The sequence below is a fragment of the Chrysoperla carnea genome, chromosome 1 (genome assembly GCF_905475395.1).
Source record: "Chrysoperla carnea chromosome 1, inChrCarn1.1, whole genome shotgun sequence".
Classification (NCBI taxonomy): domain Eukaryota; kingdom Metazoa; phylum Arthropoda; class Insecta; order Neuroptera; family Chrysopidae; genus Chrysoperla; species Chrysoperla carnea.
Genome location: NC_058337.1, coordinates 106,665,105 through 106,686,266, shown reverse-complemented (window position 1 = coordinate 106,686,266; position 21,162 = coordinate 106,665,105). Strand labels below are relative to the sequence as shown.

At 28.1% G+C, this 21,162-nt stretch overlaps 1 protein-coding gene across 1 annotated transcript in view; it reads right to left on the bottom strand.

Moving 5' to 3' along the window:
- The window catches only part of LOC123290881, a 220,839-nt gene that overhangs the window by 79,768 nt on the left and 119,909 nt on the right, over positions 1–21,162 (bottom strand). The gene's annotated exons all lie outside the window — the stretch shown is intronic.

The following is a 21,162-nucleotide window of genomic DNA, read 5'->3' as shown; positions in this document are numbered from 1 at the left end:
TTTAAATGTTCAAGATAGTTTTTTAGTCAATCACCAACTTAAAATAGCTGAAATGAAAGTCACCTGTCTCTTTTATAAAGTTATTTAATACATCATATTTTCAAATTGATGATTATTGAGTAACTAAATTTATTATAAAAGATATCCTCTGTCGGATATGCAATAAATATATAATTTCCAAATAAAACATAAAAAATTATTAATTATTTGATTGTCGTAAACAATCAATAATAAGCCTTTAAACAAAAGCCTTAGTATTTTACGAGTTCGTATTTTGTAATGCATCTAATGTTTTTATTGAATCTATATACTGTGTGTAAACCATATCGTTAGCCATTTATATTATATAAAGTAAGAAGAGTTCTTATGGACGTTCTTGTGTATAAAACAAAGAGGGATTGTATATGTGTATAGATGAACAGCCCGTCAGACCTATTACTTGAAGTTGTACACATACAATACCAATCACACACAGTATCACATAAACATAACACACAATAACACACAGTGCATTCCCTCTTTGTTTTATACATAAGAACGTCCATAAGACCTCTTCTTACTTCATATATTTTATATGGCTAATGAGATAGCCTACGATCGGTTGGTTTTATTGAATTCAAATTTTTGCATAATTTCTAATATAATTTCAGGCTATTTCGAAAACTGTTCATTAAAAAGGTCAAATCATTGTATTTAGGCTAATGATAACGCCTTAATAATGATTTTAACTTTTTTGTGATTTAATTGATAAAAACACTGAGGAAAATTTTTGCCCGAGGTTTTCGACTCTTTTTTGAGTAAGTAGGAGCCAAAATATAACAAAATCCAATACATTTGGCAAATACTTTCAAAAAAATTGGAATAAAGATCTGAAGTATGAAGTCTTAAGACCCTACCAAAGGTAATACATACAACTGCAAACGCCGAACAGTAACTCGGACAATGATAGGTTTTTCAGCTAATACTTAATATAAATTTGAAGACATGAGTTGATTTATAAGCTGTTAATAAATTAATAGCTGAAATAAATATTTTTTTATTGATGATAATAAAACACAACAAATTGTTGAAGCCAAGGTTAAACAGTATTAATTAAATTGAAGTCGTGCATATACAGAATTTAAAAAAAAACTCAAGTTCGTGTACGTATTTCTTATTAACTTTTGTGTTATATTGTTAATGATATCGTGATTCGAATTTTCTTTCTCCATTATTCATTAATAGAGGCGTCAATAATAAACCTATCATTAAATATTCTTTTAAGAAAGGTGAGGAAAATTTCTTCATTGTATAAATAGTATAAGAAATCCCAACGTCACGAAAAAGTTGATTTTAGTTTGGTTGGATTTTTATAGAAATTAGGTAGGAATAAAGTAATTATTGAAATTAGGTAGGAATAAAGTAGGTTTGATCCCCTGTGAGCGTTTAAAACGTTTGCAAGCGCTTTCTTCCTGTTTACAGATGTAAATTGTTGATTTTGAAATCATTTTTAATGAACTTTTAGCAATCATGCCAGATAGTTTTGCCGCTACTAGCACGGCGCCAGATAATCTAATAATTATAAAAAGAACTTTAAAATTTTTTAACGGTACCATACTTTATACAATTGTATGGATGAACATTTTCTGACAAATTTAAATAAGCTATTATGTAAATTACATTTAGAAAATATTGTTTATGCTATTTCGAAAATTTAGAAAAATAACAATAGTGATAACCTATGGAATTTTCCTTCGAAAGTTCTTATCCAAACAAATGAAAATTTTATCCTAATATTTACACATAATTTTACTTTCGAATGAAGTATATCGAACCAGAACACGAATAACATCAACATGCATCATAAAATAAGCGTTTATTTGTGAGATACGATACATCATAGGGGGAATAACTAAACTGAAGTCTGGGCACTAAATTTGAAAAGAAAAAGTAATGTAATGAACGTTCACATAATAACGGCCAATTGCTTTTGTACAACGGACAATCTAGTAATACGCTTCACTTTACAATATTAAATGTTTACAGCAGAAAATGAGATGATGTCGTCAAACTTACTTTGGGAACTTATTCTAATTTAAAGAATGAACTTGTTATTCTTAAAGTTATCATAATTTGTTATGATTAAATTAAAAGAAGATTTTACAAATTTTATGATTCATTTTTTATTATTTAATATTTTTAATACAAATTTCATAATTTTCCGGTTTACACAAAACTTGATCAACAAATATTATTGCTTATTTTCAATTGCGAAAATCTGAAATTGGAAGTAATTAATTTTTTACTATTAAATAAAATTTTATGAATTGCCTTATAATGGCCGAATTCAGAGTATATATTGATTTGATATTGGGAAAATCAATAATGACGTCAACACTCACAGCAAGCTTAAATCTCTTTAAAAAAAACAGTGATCTATGGAATGAGTTATCCAATCAAATAGGCTATTTTTATTAAGCAGTTAATTCATACGTTCTTATACAAACTGTATTGTTGCAAATTACTATGGTTTCTTTATATGAATTTATTCATTCAAAGTCTACTGAAATTCAGCTTAAGGCAGCTATCACAGTTCTTTTTAAAGACACTGGTTGTTTTTAAGGCAAAATGATTATTACCCCAATAGAAAAAATTAGCAGAAGTATTTTGAGCCACTGCACTACTAATAAAATAATCAATGCATTTTAATTTATTAATAATTTCAAGATTTCCTTAGAAAATACTCACAAAGATGATTAGAAATCTGTTTTTTATATATATTTGTCCACTTTTTTTCAGATAAAGTTCGTGGATAAAGTGCCCCGTTTAGAAATACACCCGTATAGAGTAAACGAAAATAAATATTATTTATTTATCTTGTACAAATATTCATTTCGAACACGCAACGATTTATTAAAAAACATTTGTTGATAGTACCTGGTACTACAATATTGTTAACTTAATACCATAAAAAAAATCTATCCCACCTTCGATTCGACCCAATCGATTCCTTTTTTGTGATGCTACACGTTTATAATATATACTAGTTTAGGTACGTGTAAGTATCATATATATAGATAGATAGGTAGGTATATACATGAATGTTGTCAAATAATACAATAATAATTTTGATACCACCAATCAATGACAACGATGTCTGTCGACCTCAATATGTCATAATCGTTTCATTCTCTACGTATCAATAATGATATAAGTATTTTTTACTTTATTACAATGTACAATGTATTGTAGATATACAGGGTATACTTCAAAGGTTGTTAAATAAAGTGTTGTTACTTTCATGGAAAAGCGAACTGGGAATAATAAAAAGGTAACGACTGAAAGTCAGCTTAAGGCTTAAGTTTTATAACAAGTGGTACGAAACCCTAAACACGCACTTGAAACATAGCTAAGAACACTCCCAATTAAATAACCTAAAAAAAAAAAAAAATCGGTCCATCCGTTTAGGCGCCTTTTTTTTGGTTCAGGAGTTAAAAAAATGAACGCAAGCATTAAGACAAACACACATAGGAATGAAAAGTAATGCATTTTTATTCGACAATTTTAACATAAGTTAAAATTCAAAAATAATTTCTGAGTTTCCATAGATGTAGTGAATTCCATAGAAGCCAGTTTTCATTTCCACTGTGCAATGGATGGATTCCAGATAGGCTAGATGAAACTAACTTTGAAATTTTAGATTGGACATTGTTCTTAATTTTAGAATTTTTGTGAAGCCTGTTTGGCCTATATTGTAGAGAATATGAAGCCAATTTTAAGGAATTCACCTCATTAAAAATTTTTTTATAAAAAATTTCTCATTAAAAAATCTTATTACAGATTTTAAGTTCGACTTATGGTTAAATTCTTTCTTACCAATTTAGGATTTATAGTTGAATTTTCTAAAGACACCATTTTAATCAATTTAATTCTCTTTGTATAATGGTAAACAATTCATAGCTATCTCAATCCTTTACCTACACTTTTAAAATCCACACTGTGTGTATAATAAATTAATATTGAAAAATGTAAGAACCCATATACAATTTTTTTTTACAGGTGTGGTCCCATTGATATATCGACCAATTATTGAATGAAAAAAAAAGAATATTAAGCGGCGAATGAATATTTATTATTTTCCAATATTCAATATCTATAAATAATAATACCTACTTTTGAAATTGATAATAACAATAAGTTTTAATATAACACTTACGAAAGTTTTCTTTTAAAGATAGAAACCACTAGTATAATATAAATATTTATTATCTATGGAAACCACTCACCTAGAAAGTAAAAAATAAAGTTAGTTTAGAGCTGTTTTAGAAAAATTTGGTAACTTATATTTCATTAAACATTTCCTTCGGGTATATTATTATTATTTAGGTAAAGAATACCACCATGTTATTTTTTACTTAGTTATTTTTTTAATTAAAATTTGATTATATTATCACATATTACATGTCCAAAAATTAAACTTTTATTGTTTCCAAATTCCGCATTATATATCAATTTGGAGTCTGATGGGCAGATACACTAATTAATGATATAATAATTAATATTTTTAAATTATGATTAACTCTTCAAGGTTTTTAAAATCAAAGAGCAAATAATCTAATCCATTATATGAGTAATTTCACCCTCGACTTATAAATTAATAGATTCTTATCTGAAAATCACTTGTCCAACAAACCATAATAAAAAATGTTAAGAAATAATTCACACGTTAGCATCTATTAAAAATATTAACACGTCGAAAGTGTTATATAACTGATATAGTAAAAAGAAGATATTATTTAAAAGACAAAAAATTGAGCTGAGAATTCAAAATTTATGCAAATAATTTTAATTACGAAATTATTTACGCTTATTAAATCATTATTAATTTGAGTAGTCTGGAGGTTACAACAATCACGCAAACATGACTAAACAATGGAATTTGAGGCATAATTTCATCAGATTAATTCTTCCCTAACTTAAACATCTTTTAACAGAAACTTCTCGTCTGTCAAATGAAATACAAACAATCATAATTTACAAGTCATAATTAATATGCTGGAGGTTTACCGAGTATTAAAAAAATAGACACTTTTCTATACATCTCGAAAACGGTTCTTTCCATTTTTGAAGTGAAAACTTCTTTATACTTCTGTATGTTGAGCGTTTTGGTAGAGGGTAAAATCATCGGTTGGCGTCACCGACACCCTAATGATAATAGTATATCTTAGGTATGGGGAGCCAGACTAGCGCACGCGCAGTAGCCTGTGTACACGTATACACTAATACATCGACTATTTCTGACTGTATTATGTGCGCGTTGGACGCTTTTTGGATAGGTATAATTTTGTGAGTTCACGTCACCAACACGTTATAGTAGCAGTACATCTGTAATTGTAAATGTGTTTAATAGTTTAATAGTTCCGTTTTCACTTCTATTGGCAGTCTCTACGACTGCCTGAACTTTTTTTTTCAAAAACAGCGTATTGGAACATTAATTAAACACAAATTTTTTGGTACCAAGAAAAAGATTCTTGCCAGATTATTATTATGGACTTGATTCTAAAGGTCATAATCTCTTAATCGAGAAATTCAATTACAAACGATAAATCTCTTATTTTAATTTTACATCGGATTCAAAAACTGCAAATAATATTTCCGATTAAAATTTTACCCTGTTTATCTTTTCCTTAGATCATATATTGAATTTTCAAAGATCTTTTCTAATACGATCGTTTTGGAATACATCGGGTATGTCTTTCTTAAGGATTTTTTTCCCATTTAATGGTATAAACAGTTATTTTTACGTGTAAATAATCTTAAAAGTTATTCACACGTTAACATGCAAATATAATAATAACAATAAAAAAACCTGAAAACACATTAGTAAAAAAAAATCCAAATCTGAAGGTTATTTATCAAATATCTTAAGTATTTTCTTTCTTACATTATTTTGTATAAAATAATTATAAAAAAAAATTATTTCCGCATTTTGACAAAATAATAATTTGATTAAAAATCATTATTATTATTAAATAATTTTTGTTATAAATGTGTTGTCGTAATGTTTGTTTAACTTATGTGTAATAATAATAAATTGTTTGTTTTGCTTATTGGTCTAGGACCGAGTGTAGACCGTCATTTCCGAACGGTTGAGGTTTGTAAAAGTTAATTGCAAACCTCAGAAAAAGTTAAATTCAAGACGGTTATGTTTTTGGATATTTTCTTATTGAAATCAGGTAAGGACGTAGTAAGTCTGGGATCTGAGAGCGGGTGCATTTAGTGAGCTTTCTTGAAAAAGCTGCAAAAATTTTTGATTTAAAATCAACTTAAACAATTTCTTTAGAATCATTTGGCAAACCCTTTTACTAATTTTAATTGCCTGACAGTTTTGCCGTTACTAACATCGAGTCAGATATTATTATAATATAATTTAAAAGAATCGATGTAAAAAAATTTTAGTACGACTGTTATTTTAATATGATTTAGCTTTATAATTAAAGAATGGCATTTTAATTTGCTAGGCCGTAATTAGGTTGCTTTACTAGCACGCATTCCTTGTTAGTTAATGCAACCACTCTCAGGTGAAAATTCAGCCATCTTGTCAATTTTATACCCTATCGAATTACCAGTAGTTTTGGAATGACAATGAAATACTACGAATGACGCTAGACCTATGAGTTCCTTCTACCATATGAAAATATCATAATTTTTTTATTAAAATTATTAAAAAATTAAAAAAAGTGAAATTTTTGTTGTTAATAAAAATACATCCTAATTTTTATTCAACAATATAAATCATTATTTTATTATTTGTGAAAGTGTTTTTAATACTTAGGTGGTTGAGTGGTGATATTTAAGAGAAATAACTGCAGAACGTCATGACATGACAATGTATCGTCGTGTCGGTCTTAGTCTCTTAATTATTTGCCGACTAACTAATTTTAAAATGATTAATTTCAGTTTTTATCACCTGCGTGAAATAATAAACTGAAAAGATCAGACGGTCTTTATTTCTTTTATAGTGGTGACTAATAGGCAACAGAAGAAGGTATACGCAGCATGGATTTTTTAGACGGGGCTGTAATTGGATAGTGGCGCACCCACTCTCTACCGTTTGAGATAAATTGTCAAAAAATACTGACTCCATTACTGCTAATAGGTATTAATCTAGTATACATTGAAATTATTTGAAACAAGTAAAAAATTTGTATAAAGTAGCCCATTAACACTGAACAAGACACACTATCGACAAAACTGCAAATTAATAGTGCAGAGTCCACAAAATTTTTTATTTCTCTATCACTTTAAAACTGAATACAATTTTTTCTATCATTCTAATAAAAAGCCAATTAAAAACAAGTGAAAACAAACAATTGACTGAGTTAATTGTTGAAATACCATGCATAGTCAGTGTTGATTTCTTTATCATATTACACATACAAACATATGACACATACATAACTGATAATCAAGTATAGTACATATTATAAAAATTCCGCCTAATTAGCGCCGTTACGGGTAAACAGTGATGTTTACGAAAAAATGTTTCAAACAAAAGTTGTTTAATTTTTGATAAGGAACATTTTTTAAACTTTTGTTCTATCTCTAACGGCTTACAAGATAGGTCCTACGGACCCAAGACCCAATTGACCTATTGACCTACGAACTTGACCTCACTTTTTACGTTCTGAGTACGCTGTAAAAATTTCAGCTCGATGTCTTTTTTCGTTTTTGAGTTATCGTGTCCACAGACGGACGGGCGGACGGACAACCGGAAATGGACTAATTAGGTGATTTAATGAGCACCTATGACAAAATTTTTTTCCTAGCATCATTATTTTTAAGCGTTACAAACTTGGGACTAAACTTAATATACTATGCATATTTCATATATACATGGTATAACAACAAATGCAATGAATTATTTTTTGCGAAATCCGATAAAATGAATGTGTCGGGCGCTGTTTACCCAGTAGACTATGCCTACGGTTAAACTTAAATAATAGACGAATGTCAAACTTTCATTCGATTTTGATCGATTTAAAGTTAAATGTGTATGAAAACTTTATTTATTGCATCTGAATTTATTGCTAAAAATAGTCTAATTTATTGATAAAAATAGTCTTTCACATTAATTTCCAAGAATTCTAATCAAGTTGTTATATAAATATATAAATAAATTTTTCTAGAATAATAAATATGTGACTCATATTATGATTTGCTACAACTATAATTAATTATATATAGTTTAACAGTTATATTCATAGAAAATAAAGAGAAAATTGGGAAAATTTCGGATTAAAAATTATATCTTTGAAATAAGGAATAAATTATATCTTTGAAATAATAAATAAATAAATTATATAGTTGCAATATTTTTTCAAAAATCAAAAATCTTCCGTCAAACATTTAAAACAATCCGTCGTACATTTGACGGGTCAAGTTTTGATACATAATAAAAACCTATCTTTTTTGTAATTGCAATTTTTAAACCTAAAATTAGAATTGATTTACAAAGTATTTTTTCTTTCTTTCTAACCGAGACCCTCAATCTGTATATCGATTAATGCGCTCGGTCAAGGTAAAAAATGAAATACTTATATGCGCCATAATTATGAAAATTCTCCAATGATTAAGCTAGACGTGTTTTATCATATTTTATATGTTTAATGCAGACTAAAAATAAACTACTCGTAATAATTTACTTAATAATAAACATACTTTGTAATATCGTAGTCATACAGGGTTGTTCAATATGATGTTACCACGAAAATGGAAGACATTTTAGGTGAGACGTTTAATTTGAGAACAAACGAGAGTAACATAATATATTAATTAAAATAATTTATTATATCCAATAAAATATTACTCCTTAATTATGCTCTTTAACATACACGTCTCACCCATGAAATTTTAACAACTTTTGGTATATAATGTATCTCCCTCATTTAAATGCTAACATATTTTTGGGAAAAAAATGACTCATTTATATGGTAACATCTTATTGAACAACGCTATGTTATATGGTATAAGCTCAGTTCAAAAAAAATTAAACTAAGTTGCATTACACAGTTGTGCACTACAAATGATTACAAATATTTTTGAAACCATTGGCTCCCAGCGGTACTTGATCGTACCATCGAACATCAATTAATCACTTCACCTCCTCAAATATTTTTTGGGTCAGTATTCTTGGATCTGTAGATAATAAAATTTCGAGTTCGCAAATATCAACACATGATCGTCAAATTTTTGAAAATGTTACAGTTATACCTATAACAAGTAAAAGCAAAAATTTTATTGTTGCTGGATAATACTTTGTTTGTTAATTGCCATGCCTTATGGGATTTTAATGCTTTTTTGTGATTTTTCAAAGTATATCATGGACAAACAAATTTCGACAGAAAGTAATGCATATTTTTTCGCATTAGCAACTTGATTAATACTTTACAATGTAAGGTACTAATCAATGAATTTCGTAAAAAACCATTGAAAAAAATGGTTTTGAACTAAATTTAAAAAAAAAATTATTTAAGAAGTATGTAATTACTGATTAATCCATTATATTTACCATGAAGGCTACATACATACTCTCATATGTATCTATCTATACATTTTATTTTATACAATATAGAGGTATACACAAAACTGAATTAAAAAGTTATATAAAAACATTAAAATTGTTATTAGAATAATTGAAATAGATATATTTAATTTATTGAAAATACAATAAATATTATAATATGGGTATGAGACAAGAAAACCCGTTGAAACAGCCAATGGGTCATAATGAATTCCCAAATTATAATCCATTTTATATATTTAAATAAAATCTACCTCTACGAAAATTTCTAATTCTCTCCAACGCCAACGTCTAGATCAAGTATTGTATTGTTGCATAATGCATGCGTATTTCAACTACAATGTAGTTATCATCTGAAAAAATTAGCTTATCGTAATTTTCCTGAGAAAAGTTACTCGTCGCTAATTTAGTGACTATTTCATAATAAATTGAATTAGAATTTCTATTACAAATATCTAGAGTTCTCATAAATTATCTTCGATAATTTTATTACAATCATATTCTGTATAGTTTTTGTAATAAGAGCATTGGACATCACATAGAGGACGTTCATGAAAATTATTCATACACGTAGTACATTTAATTTTAAACCTTGACGATTCATATTACATGATTACACAGTGTTTTGGGTTAAAATTTTCTAGATAGTACTTTAAAATACTTACATCATTTATTATTTATTTTAAATATATGCATAAAACTTTGATTACGAAACGTTTTATATTCATAAAAAGTATAAGAACAATATATTGTAAATATTTGTTACATTCAAGTATTAATTTTCATATATGGATATAAAGGAAGTTTCAAAAATCTTGAGGGTAGCACTATATCAAATTTAGACCCCTTTAACCATGATTTATGTCTATAAATTTTTTTTTTTTTTAATCGAAAAACTATAAAATTTTGGAGAAATCTTTATTAATAAAAATAATAAAGTCAAATTCAGATATGGTAAATGTAAGAACAGCGATCATCTTGAAGCCCAACAATATGAAATTTTGTAATACCAATTTCCAAGAGTCACATAGTTTATCTGCTTTTAGAAAATTGCAAAAATTTAATTTGTTTATACAGAATTTTATCAGGGTCACGTCCTTAAAGACCTTTGTAATAAAAATATTGAATTACCTATAATATTAATTATATAATTTAAAGCAATTAATTATTGAAAATTAATCGAAAAATTAACTAGATAATAAATTACCCAACAGTGTAACTTAAAATTTGAATATATTCCGTTTAAGTTTACATATACATTCAATGATATTTTCATTTGATATGAAAAGAAAAACAATAGGAAAATAATTTTTGTTGAGAAAATTCAATATTAAGTATGAAATTGAAACTATCGAAATAAAAATTTTCCATTGTTTGGATTTTTTTAAAGAGGTATTAAGTTTTATTAAAATGAAATTTATTTCTTAATTTATGGAAGGGAATGAAAAAAGGTATGGCGAAATCTAAGTGACCTTACATGAAATAACATGATCTTTAAAATTTAATCAGGTGTTACGTACGAACTTGGTAGCTTTTGAAACAAAACTGAAGGACTAATATTTCATTATATTTTTCAAACTATGTGTAAAAAATTTAGTTTATATTTTTAACTAGTCGTAATTTAGATTTTACAAAATGGAGAAGGGCATTTTAATAAGACATCCCTTTGTTTTTGAAATATGTACGAAAATATATTTTTAATTTTTGTAAAAATTAAGTAAATATTTGAATGAGAAAATTTGTTTGGTTTTTTGGTTTTTAAAAATCCCTAATATGAACGTTTAAAATTCCTAATTAAACAAAGAGGAAGATACCCACTGGTGACGTCATACGTGGGTATCGCCATAGAGCTTACATATACAACTGTTTTGCTAAAAGGAGATGGGCAACCTTTGAATGCAATCTTTGATTGCTAATAACATCTTCGTTTTTTAGTCAATTTTAATTCCATTTTCAATTTTTGGCATGGCATCAAGTCTTGTTTTGCATTTTTATGGATAATAGTGCCAATTTTATGGCATAATGATTACCTCCTATTCCTTATAAAATCAAAAAATAAATTGAAGATTTGAATGAAACAATTTAATGAAAGCGTCTGTAACATTGTAATAATAGCAACTAAAGCCATTGGTTTAGATAATTTCTCTAGGCCAATAAAGAGCTATAACATACTAGCTATACTAAATTTCACTGTTATTGTAATTTTTCAAAATTCCTCACAAAATTTATGTTATGCTACAATGCATGAAAAATGTAAAATTAATATATTACGTGCAAGGTTTTTCATAACGAAAAATTCACAATGGTTTTCCAAAGTGAATTCCATGCAAGTTAAGTATGATTCACGTGAGTTTATTGTAACAATAACAAATATTTATTTTTATTTATATTTTCAATTACTTAGAAAACAATTCCCCATAAAATAAAAAAGTGAATTTTTGATTTAAATCTGATGACTACACCTACTTGTAGGATGTATTTAAAGAATAGGTATTTAGAATTGAATTTAAACATGTGAGTTTTTGTATTGTAAATATAATCGAGTATAAGACGGTAACAACATGCTGTGTCAGCCTATGATGTGTTCTCCGAAACAGTGAACCAAAGAGGTTAGAGGAGCACTACAAAGTGATTAATTCCTCTGAAAAGTCAAAAAAAGGAATGCAGATGGAATTAGCTACGAGTAAAAGGAGGCATGGCAGAATTACACAGTCCATATAATATTGACTAGGATATTGACGAAAGCATAGCCATAAAGTGAGAATTGTTATCCGGATATTGTGGCCATAAAATCCTCCTCCACACTCTCGCGAAGTATAAATGTTCGATATTTTTGTCCACGGATTCAAAATGGAATTTTTTTTTTTTTAATTTTCTAAACATTTAAAAAAAAAAATTAAAAATAAAATAAGTGACGTTTTGAACTGACGTAAGAAAAAGATAATTATTTTGTTTCTATAGAATATTTTCTAAAGTATATTGTGATAAGTGGTGTTATAAGTTTTGACCGTCTGTCTGTCTGTGGTATCATTTCGCCTAAACGAGTGAACCGATTATGATTTTGTTTTGTTTCGTTTGATAGGTAATTTAATGGAGAGTGTTCTTAGCTATGTTTCAAGTGCGAGTTTAGGGTTCCGTACCCGGAACAACTAAAAAATAAGCCATGATTTACAAAATCGGTTCAGTTTGGAGAAGGCTTTAAGGAAAAAGGGACTTTAATAGAGAGTGATCAAAGATATTTTTGTAGTGTGAATTTAAGGTTCCGTACCCCAAAAGTTTAAGTTTTGTAAATTTCACTTGTTGAACATAGAAGTTGATATTTTTTATGTAGCTGATACAATTATTGAACAACCCAGTACAGCTTTGGTATTGTTGTTAATCACGTAGTGAAAACAAATCACACGCACTGTTTTATACCTGATTAATAAAACCAACAAAAAATAGTCAATAATCTTACATATTATGATGTGATGCGATATAAACATAAACAAGGTCACATGAATGCTATTATGGCTGCTATAATAAAAAATCATTTATCCAATAATTATAACAGGTTTAAGTAGATACAATGGTATTTAACTACATAAATATGTAATATTTTGTATTATATGATTCATAATAAATAATTTATACTTCCTATTATTGTTGTTATGACTGTAAATCAAATTCTGGTAGACATCTTGAAAATTATTACAAGCAACAATACCGCCGGTGATCTTCGCACGATAATACTTGAGTAATAAATTCCTTGTTTTAAATTAATTCCACGTAAGTGATACTATTTGAGGTTGAGGTCACACGATGCGTTTATTTAAACGTACATCTTACGGACGATGGACGATATGAGAAATTGCGGCTCGAATGAGTAGCTTTATTTTACATAATATATTACTAAAACGCAGGTTAAAACAAGTGAAAACAAAAAATTGACTGAATTAATTGTTGAAATACCATGCATACACAGTGTTGATTACCAGCCATACATAATGTCTATGTCAAAAAAAATGCTCGTTTTAAAACATTCTAAGTGTTACTATTATAACAAAACATATGATGAGTACGCTTAGAATGTTTTAACTGTGGCAGTTTTTTTGGAATTAAGTATACATGTCACACACAAATGACTGATTTTCCCATATAATATATACTATACAATATTCGAACCTAATTTGCATGGGTAAACAATGACGTTTTCGAAAAAATGTTTCAAACAAAAGTTGTTTATTTTGTTATAAGGAACATTTCTTATATTTAAACTTTTGTTCTATCTCTAACGGTTTGCATGATGGGTCTGACTGACTCAAGACCTCATTGCCTTATGTTGCTCATTTACGAACTCGACCTCACTTTTTACGACCTGAGCACGCTGTAAAAATTTAAACTTGATATATTTTTTCGCTTTTGAATTATCGTGATGACAGACAGATAGACAGACGGAAACCAGAAATGAACTAATTAGGTGATTTTATGAACACCTATACCAAAATTTTGTTCATAGCATCAATATTTTTAAGCGTTAAAAACTTGGGACTAAACTTAGTATACCTTGATATATTTCATATACATGGTAGAAAAAGGGCACCGTGTGACTATCATCTAGAAATCGACAGTCTATTTGTTATTCTAAGAAAATTTCAATATTGGTGGAAGCATGAGTGAAATGAATAACCGGTGAAATCCCACCATCTTCTATTTATTAACGTGTAAATCACATGAAATATGTTAACGTGTAAATATGCATTTCGGGAACAAAATTTTTTTTTATAAATTCGCACATAGAAATTACTTTATTTCTCAATGTCATTTCAGTTTTTTAACATAAAAGTGTAAAATTTTCACAATATATAATTAATAACAAAATATCTATGGTGGCTGCTATATCTAAGTTTTTTTCTTTATGACTAATCATAAAATTTTTTCCTTTGACTGAAAACAATAGGTCTGTAATTTTAATATCAGATTTCTTAAGGCCAATGTCCACTATAATACTGTGCGACTGTCTATGAACATATTTTTAAACATGGAAAACTTTATAATGTTATAAGAGAATAGCAGATACTCGCCCGTTTTGCTGGGAAATTTCAACTTTAAAAAAAATTTCGGTGATATGGCCCTCACTTTCCTTGACCTCAATCATCCTCCTTTTTGTTCACACTTTCATGAATTTTATTTTATTTTGGTGCGGAATCCTACTTTTTTTGAAAAAAAAAATTAGTCCATGATACTCGCTGATAATGTAACTCCTATACAGGTCCAACAATTTTCAAAATCAGTTAATTATTCAATCGATTTTTTTCAAAAATGACGAATATCAACTTCTGACACAAAATAAATTTCTACTCCTTTCTAACCCCGTTAGGCGATCAGTTTCAATAAAATACGAAACACATCTTCCATCAATTCTGTTAAAGAATGTTTATGCAAAATTTGAATTAGATTCGATTCGCCCAAGGAATAACGTTGTCCCATACAAACTTTGCCCCCGTTTTCATCCCTTTAGGGTTTTTAGTCCTTTTTTCACCCCTTTAGAGTTTCAGGTTTCTACGACCAACGGTTTAGGCAGTGCAATGATCCGTCAGTCAGTCAATCAGTGCTAAAGCGTTTAAAGATTGGTATTTATAATTTTGTTTATAAAATCTCGATGTATTTTCTTAAAAGATGTATTATAGGTAACGCTTAGGCTAGGAAATTAAGTTTGAACGACGTATTGTAAAATTGGAGATGATCATCAATTTATTATTTATTACCTATTCACTAAGCGTTTAATAAAAAAGAACCATAAGTTTTAACTTACATTAGCTTGATTAATCAAAATGTTGAACTCACCTAAAAAAAATAAATAAATATTATTCGATTATGAAAAATATCAGTTCAGAGAGAAACTTATTATTATGTACCTTATCCGATAATTTAATAAATTATAATAATATATTAAGTAATAATAAACTATAATAATAATATAAGTACAACATCTCATTCAAAACATAGCGAAACAGGTTAGTTTCTTAAATTTTATAAATTTTAAATCCCAATATAATTTAAGGATTTTACCAAAGATTGCATGAAACTCATCTTGAAATATATAATAGTAAAAGTTCATTTATTTCGAATAATTCAATACACGTCATAAATTCAATATGCAGAGAGCTTTTAGCCCGAAAGTCAAGGTTTAAACCATCAAGAGTTGACGTCACATGTAACATTTGATAAAATCTATATCTGATATTAATTGGAATACTTCAAGACGTAATCAATACGTCAATATTTGAATAAAATTGAATCTTTCCTACAGTTTTAAAATCAATATACTTTTTAAAAAAATACGGTTTTGAGTACAAAAATAAAAATAATGGCTGTGACTCTTAAATGACCGTCATGGTTTCTTGATTTTAAACTGAAAAAATGTAGGTAATTTAATAAAAAGAATGGACTTTAAAAATGGTTACAACATTTAATATTATATGTTGTAAATATAGATATTTATTTGTAATTGGATTATAAAGTACACAGGAGCGTATTCTATTCATTTTCTTCTCCGACTCTATGTTTTATTTCTCTTTCTTAATCGAAGTAAGAGCCAGAATTAGCAATTCGGCAATCATTTCATGCACAAGTCTCAAAACCAAGTTTTATGACCCTCCCTCGCTTTTTTCAAACTAATAAATTGAGACTAGGTTCATCAACCCTTGTCTTAACTTAATAAATCAAGTCTTGGATTGCTATCCCTCGCACAATGTCGTGGATAAAACTAAAAACATAATACTAAAAAAACTCATTATTTCGTGACCAAGTTTGATCAAGGTTGCCAGTACGTGAATACAATTTTTTTTTCGTCACATCTTTAAGAAAAGATAAGTTTTCACCGTGAATCATATATAAGTTTTTCATGTCCGAAAATTTTTAGTTATTCATTTTCTTTAAAATTGTCAGCGTATATTATTTATTCTATTTTTACATCTATTACATTTTAAACCGCAGCTACTTTAAAAGGTATTATATCCCTCGCAGCTAAAACATTTTATATATTTCATATCACCGCTACTTTTAACTTTTTCTTCACAAAACACGAAGTATTATCCTAAAAACAAAGTGAAACAAGTAGTTCAAAACCGACGCCATGTTGATAAATCAGTCAATCAAAGAATTGGAGCTTGAATTTCAGAAGATTGTTATATAGCGGAATTAAGAACTATTATTTTTCTTTATATCGGGAGAGTTTGCTTCCAGAAAATATAAGTACCGAAATCTTACTTATACACAGTAAAAATTACCGGATTCAAGTAAACGTGTTTACATGGCTGTTGATGTTTTTATTATAAGTGAATATTTCTGGAAACTTAAAAATAAGTACTTGGCTCCTTTTTTTACTTGTAAAATTATTCTAAAAAAAGTACAACGTAATAAAAAAAAACATTTAATTATTTTATTTATTTATTGAAAATAATAAGTAAATAATTATATTAATTATGTTATTTATTTATTCAATAAATCAATACACGTAATAACATTAAACACACGTGCATCTGTGTATGTATTAGAAAATTATGTTTGTGACAGATTACTAAATACGGCAAAGCTGTAATTGGTCTAACAAATTAATTAAATTAATAGTGGGACGTTTAATTTTAAAATTCATCTATTAATATCGCTCCTATTCATATTTTGGAGCTAGAAAAGTATGCATGAATTCATTGGCTTACATTATAGGATCTGATCAAAGTTGGTTTATCAAGCTTTAATAGACTCGGCCATGTACTAGCTTTGATCAAGGTTTGTGAACCAAGTTTGTTGTTAATGCAGCAGTTCTAGAATATCGTCTTGTGAGCAAAGGCGCACACTTTAAAGATATACACTGGCTTAAACCCCGCCTGTAGCAAACCCTTATTAGTATCCATACCCAATAATATCCCGATATAAATCAAAAACAATAATCGCGAAATTAAATGATTTTGCTTATTTATATCTAAGCTGGGCCGAAGGCCGGAATCCAGGCTTGAGCCAATGTATGCCACGCAAAGTTGAAACTATGTTATCACTTGATATTGCTATTATTGATGTTGCATGGTTCAGAAACTAATTCTTCACATTTGCATTCAGGCTGAAGCGAAGGCTGTAAATTAAGTCTAGGCTAATATCTGACCCCCAAAGAATATATCTGAAACGATGTTATTATTCGGTGTTTACGAGACTGGTTCATTCTTGATTTCACAGCTTGGCACGATACTGCACAATTCCGAACCAATATTGGCCTGGTTGCTATGTTATATATGTGGCAGACCTAAATTTTCGTGTATCTAGGCAAAACATTACGTGGCTGATTTTATTCATTTCTTGTCGAACATAATCTACACAGTGTTTATGACAAATTCAACATTTCATGTACTATGTACATTGATTGTATTCGACCGGACATTCTGATTGTATTATTAAATGAACATGATGTATATATTTTAGTTGTCAAGTCTTCCGTCCTCATTCTTATGACCGGAACCACGTAGAGAACACTAGCTGGTAATATAATAATAATAATCATCATCATGACAACAATAAAATCGTCATCACTATTCGTTCAATGTATTTGTTCATTATTTTTAACTGATTTTTGTTTAGGTGTGGCTGATTCATAGGAACTAATATGACTTGAATTGATTGAAGGATGTTGATAAAATAAATTTATAATATGTAATTAAAACACCTGATATGAAAAAGGTTCACACGCTTAATCAGTTTTTGTATAATACTAGTATGTGTTCAATTACTTTCTTGAAACAGCTGAGAAAAATTTAACTATACTTGTAACTTATTATCCACTGACAAGTTTCAAAAATTATTATTTTTTGATGTTTTCACATTCTTGATTTTATAACGTTCTGTTCCTTCTCCCATTCTCCGAAGAATTATACAGTCACCGAAAAAAATTTTAGCGATTGATTTGTGGTATCGGCGAGCTCAAAATCTTTTCATGGTAAGTTTCCTGTTGCGAGGTTTGTCAGTTTGGCCTTAAATGTACATCCCTGTAAACGGTACGCTAAAAAACTTGCGTAAATGGACACTTTTTTCTGTCAACAATAGAGAAGTAGGTGTTTTTTTATTTTTTCGCAAATTTACTAAAAACTACTAAGAAAAAAAAACAAACTTTTTTTTTTTTAAATTGATTTTTCATATATATATTTTACAATTGAAAACTTTTTCTAATAATTTTTTTCGATATCTCTAGCCACCTCTGTCACTAGACAAAATATTAAGAAGAGGCTCTATTTGTTAATATGTAGTAGGCTGAGTTTAAAGTTCAGATTTCGGTTAAGTATTCTAAAAAATGTGACCGATCATGATTGTGCAAAATTTCAAATATATATTCCTATAAATAACGAAAATATGAGGGTGTCTTCAACTTAAATGCGACACACTGTATGGTCATTGGTCTCAAAATCCCACCTGGGTTAAAATCGCAGCATAAGTTCTGAAAGGCGTATGTAAGACGTAGGGCTGTAGATCCCATTTTGCATCGCTTCATTTATCTTTTCCTCCACGTTCCTTTTACAAGATAACCCCGAGTGATATATTTGCTCTGAATATATTTTATAGTTTTTACGAAATAAGTTTATTTGTTTAAAAAAAAATTAATATTTTATTATTTATAATATATTTTTTATTTGATTTGCCTTAAACAAATACAAAAGTTACTAAAAGAATATAAAAACAAAAACTTTGTTATTGAAGTGACTGCAAAAATAACAGTTTTATTGAGATAAATAATAAAGAAATAATAAAAAATGTGTCATTGTAAAGTGATTTGAAGATCTTATGTTGTATTTGACATTATTGATGTAATAATTGACTTGCCGACAAGTCGTTTATTAATAAATATCACTTATAATTTTTATCTGTTTTATGAAATATAAATAAAAATATACTTGAATGAGTGACAAGATGAAATTATTCTTGATAGCATAAAGAAAACGTCGAAAATTATTTAATGGAACGATTAAATGTCTTATGTACGTTAACACAGTTTCTTGGTCCATACTAAAATATAAATATCCCTATCTCTATACATTTTATATATATTGTAAATGTGAAAGTAAAGATGTTTGTTTGTTTGTTACGCTTTCACGAAAAAACTACCGAATGGATTTGAATGAAACTGCAACAATATAGGCTTATAAACAATAATGTGGAAGATGCCATATTTTACTCGAGTAGATAAGCTTCAAGATATATGACATGATCAACGGTTTTGAAGAGTTGTTCAGAAAAGCTGCTTAATAATTAGTGGCAAAGTCTGCCTTGCGATTGAGTCCCAGCCACCTTAAAAGTATAAAAAAAGGTATAGATAGCAATAGTTCTGTAGCCCTGTAACTTCTTAAGTTGCAGAAACATCGGTAATGTTTACTGGTTTTCAATTACTCAATTGTCCTCCGTCTCCTTTTTGTGGGTATTAACACTTTTCTCTAGATAATTTTGGCTATCATATAGTATGTTGTTCACTTCAAAAAACATGGATCTTGAAGGCCATTCGTCTTTTCTACCTTTATCAATACCCTAGAATGTCTTCGAATTCTAAAGCAAATTGAATAGTTAACATAGCTTTCACAATTTTGTATCAGGTATCGTTTATAGTTAAATGAATCTCAACTAGAAATGAAAAGTGAATTATTATCAGGAAATAACATAAACAATTAATAATAACAAAGTAAAATTAATAATGAACTACACAAACATTACTTTTTTTTAAATAATAAATGCGTGCTTGATAATGCGTAAATCTTTTTATAATTACAACTACCTATGTTTTCATCAAAAAACGTAATTAATTAATCTAAACAAAATAATCATTTTTCTGACATCACTCCGTATTGTACAGGGTATTTATTATTAGTAAAACTCCAATCAGAAGTAAATACATGTACTTCCTTAATTAAAAATAATACAAATTAAAATATATAATATTAAAGTACGTACAATTTATTTTTTGACTAAGTACAATTACTCACTTTCCCTTTCTTAATTATTATTACTTATTATAAATAATTTATAATAATATTTCATTTCATATTATTTACTTAAAATCTAGTGGTTGCTGTTGAAAATATTTGACTTCTATATTCAAAAAGTAATGCGGTATGCAAAATATAATTATTTTTTTAAACTCGAACCTGAGCCCATATATTCTGGAAATGCCACTTTCTTAACAATAGGTTTAATGGTGGAATAAACGGGAAATTAAAATTTCGTATTGACAAAGGGCAAGAATAAAAGCGTTCCCTTTTCAGAATTCGAAACAGTGTTTCCTTTTCAATATTTTATAGGCCCTTTCTGAAAGAAGAAATCAGACAAATCTTTTCAAAGTAAAAGAGCATACACATTGAATCTCAATAGCTGTTCTACAAGGAGAAGTGCTAATAGCCGTGCAGAATCTACGAATTATTATTCAACAATTATGGCGCTTTTAAGGGATTGTCTTCCAAGATTTTCGACAAGAGCATAAGGAGCATCACTCCGACCTTCGATTCTTAATCATGCTTTCTTTGAATATTTTGCTCCTCTTCTAAGACAGCATTATTGATCAAATCAACTCACCACAAGCTTTTCTAAATAAT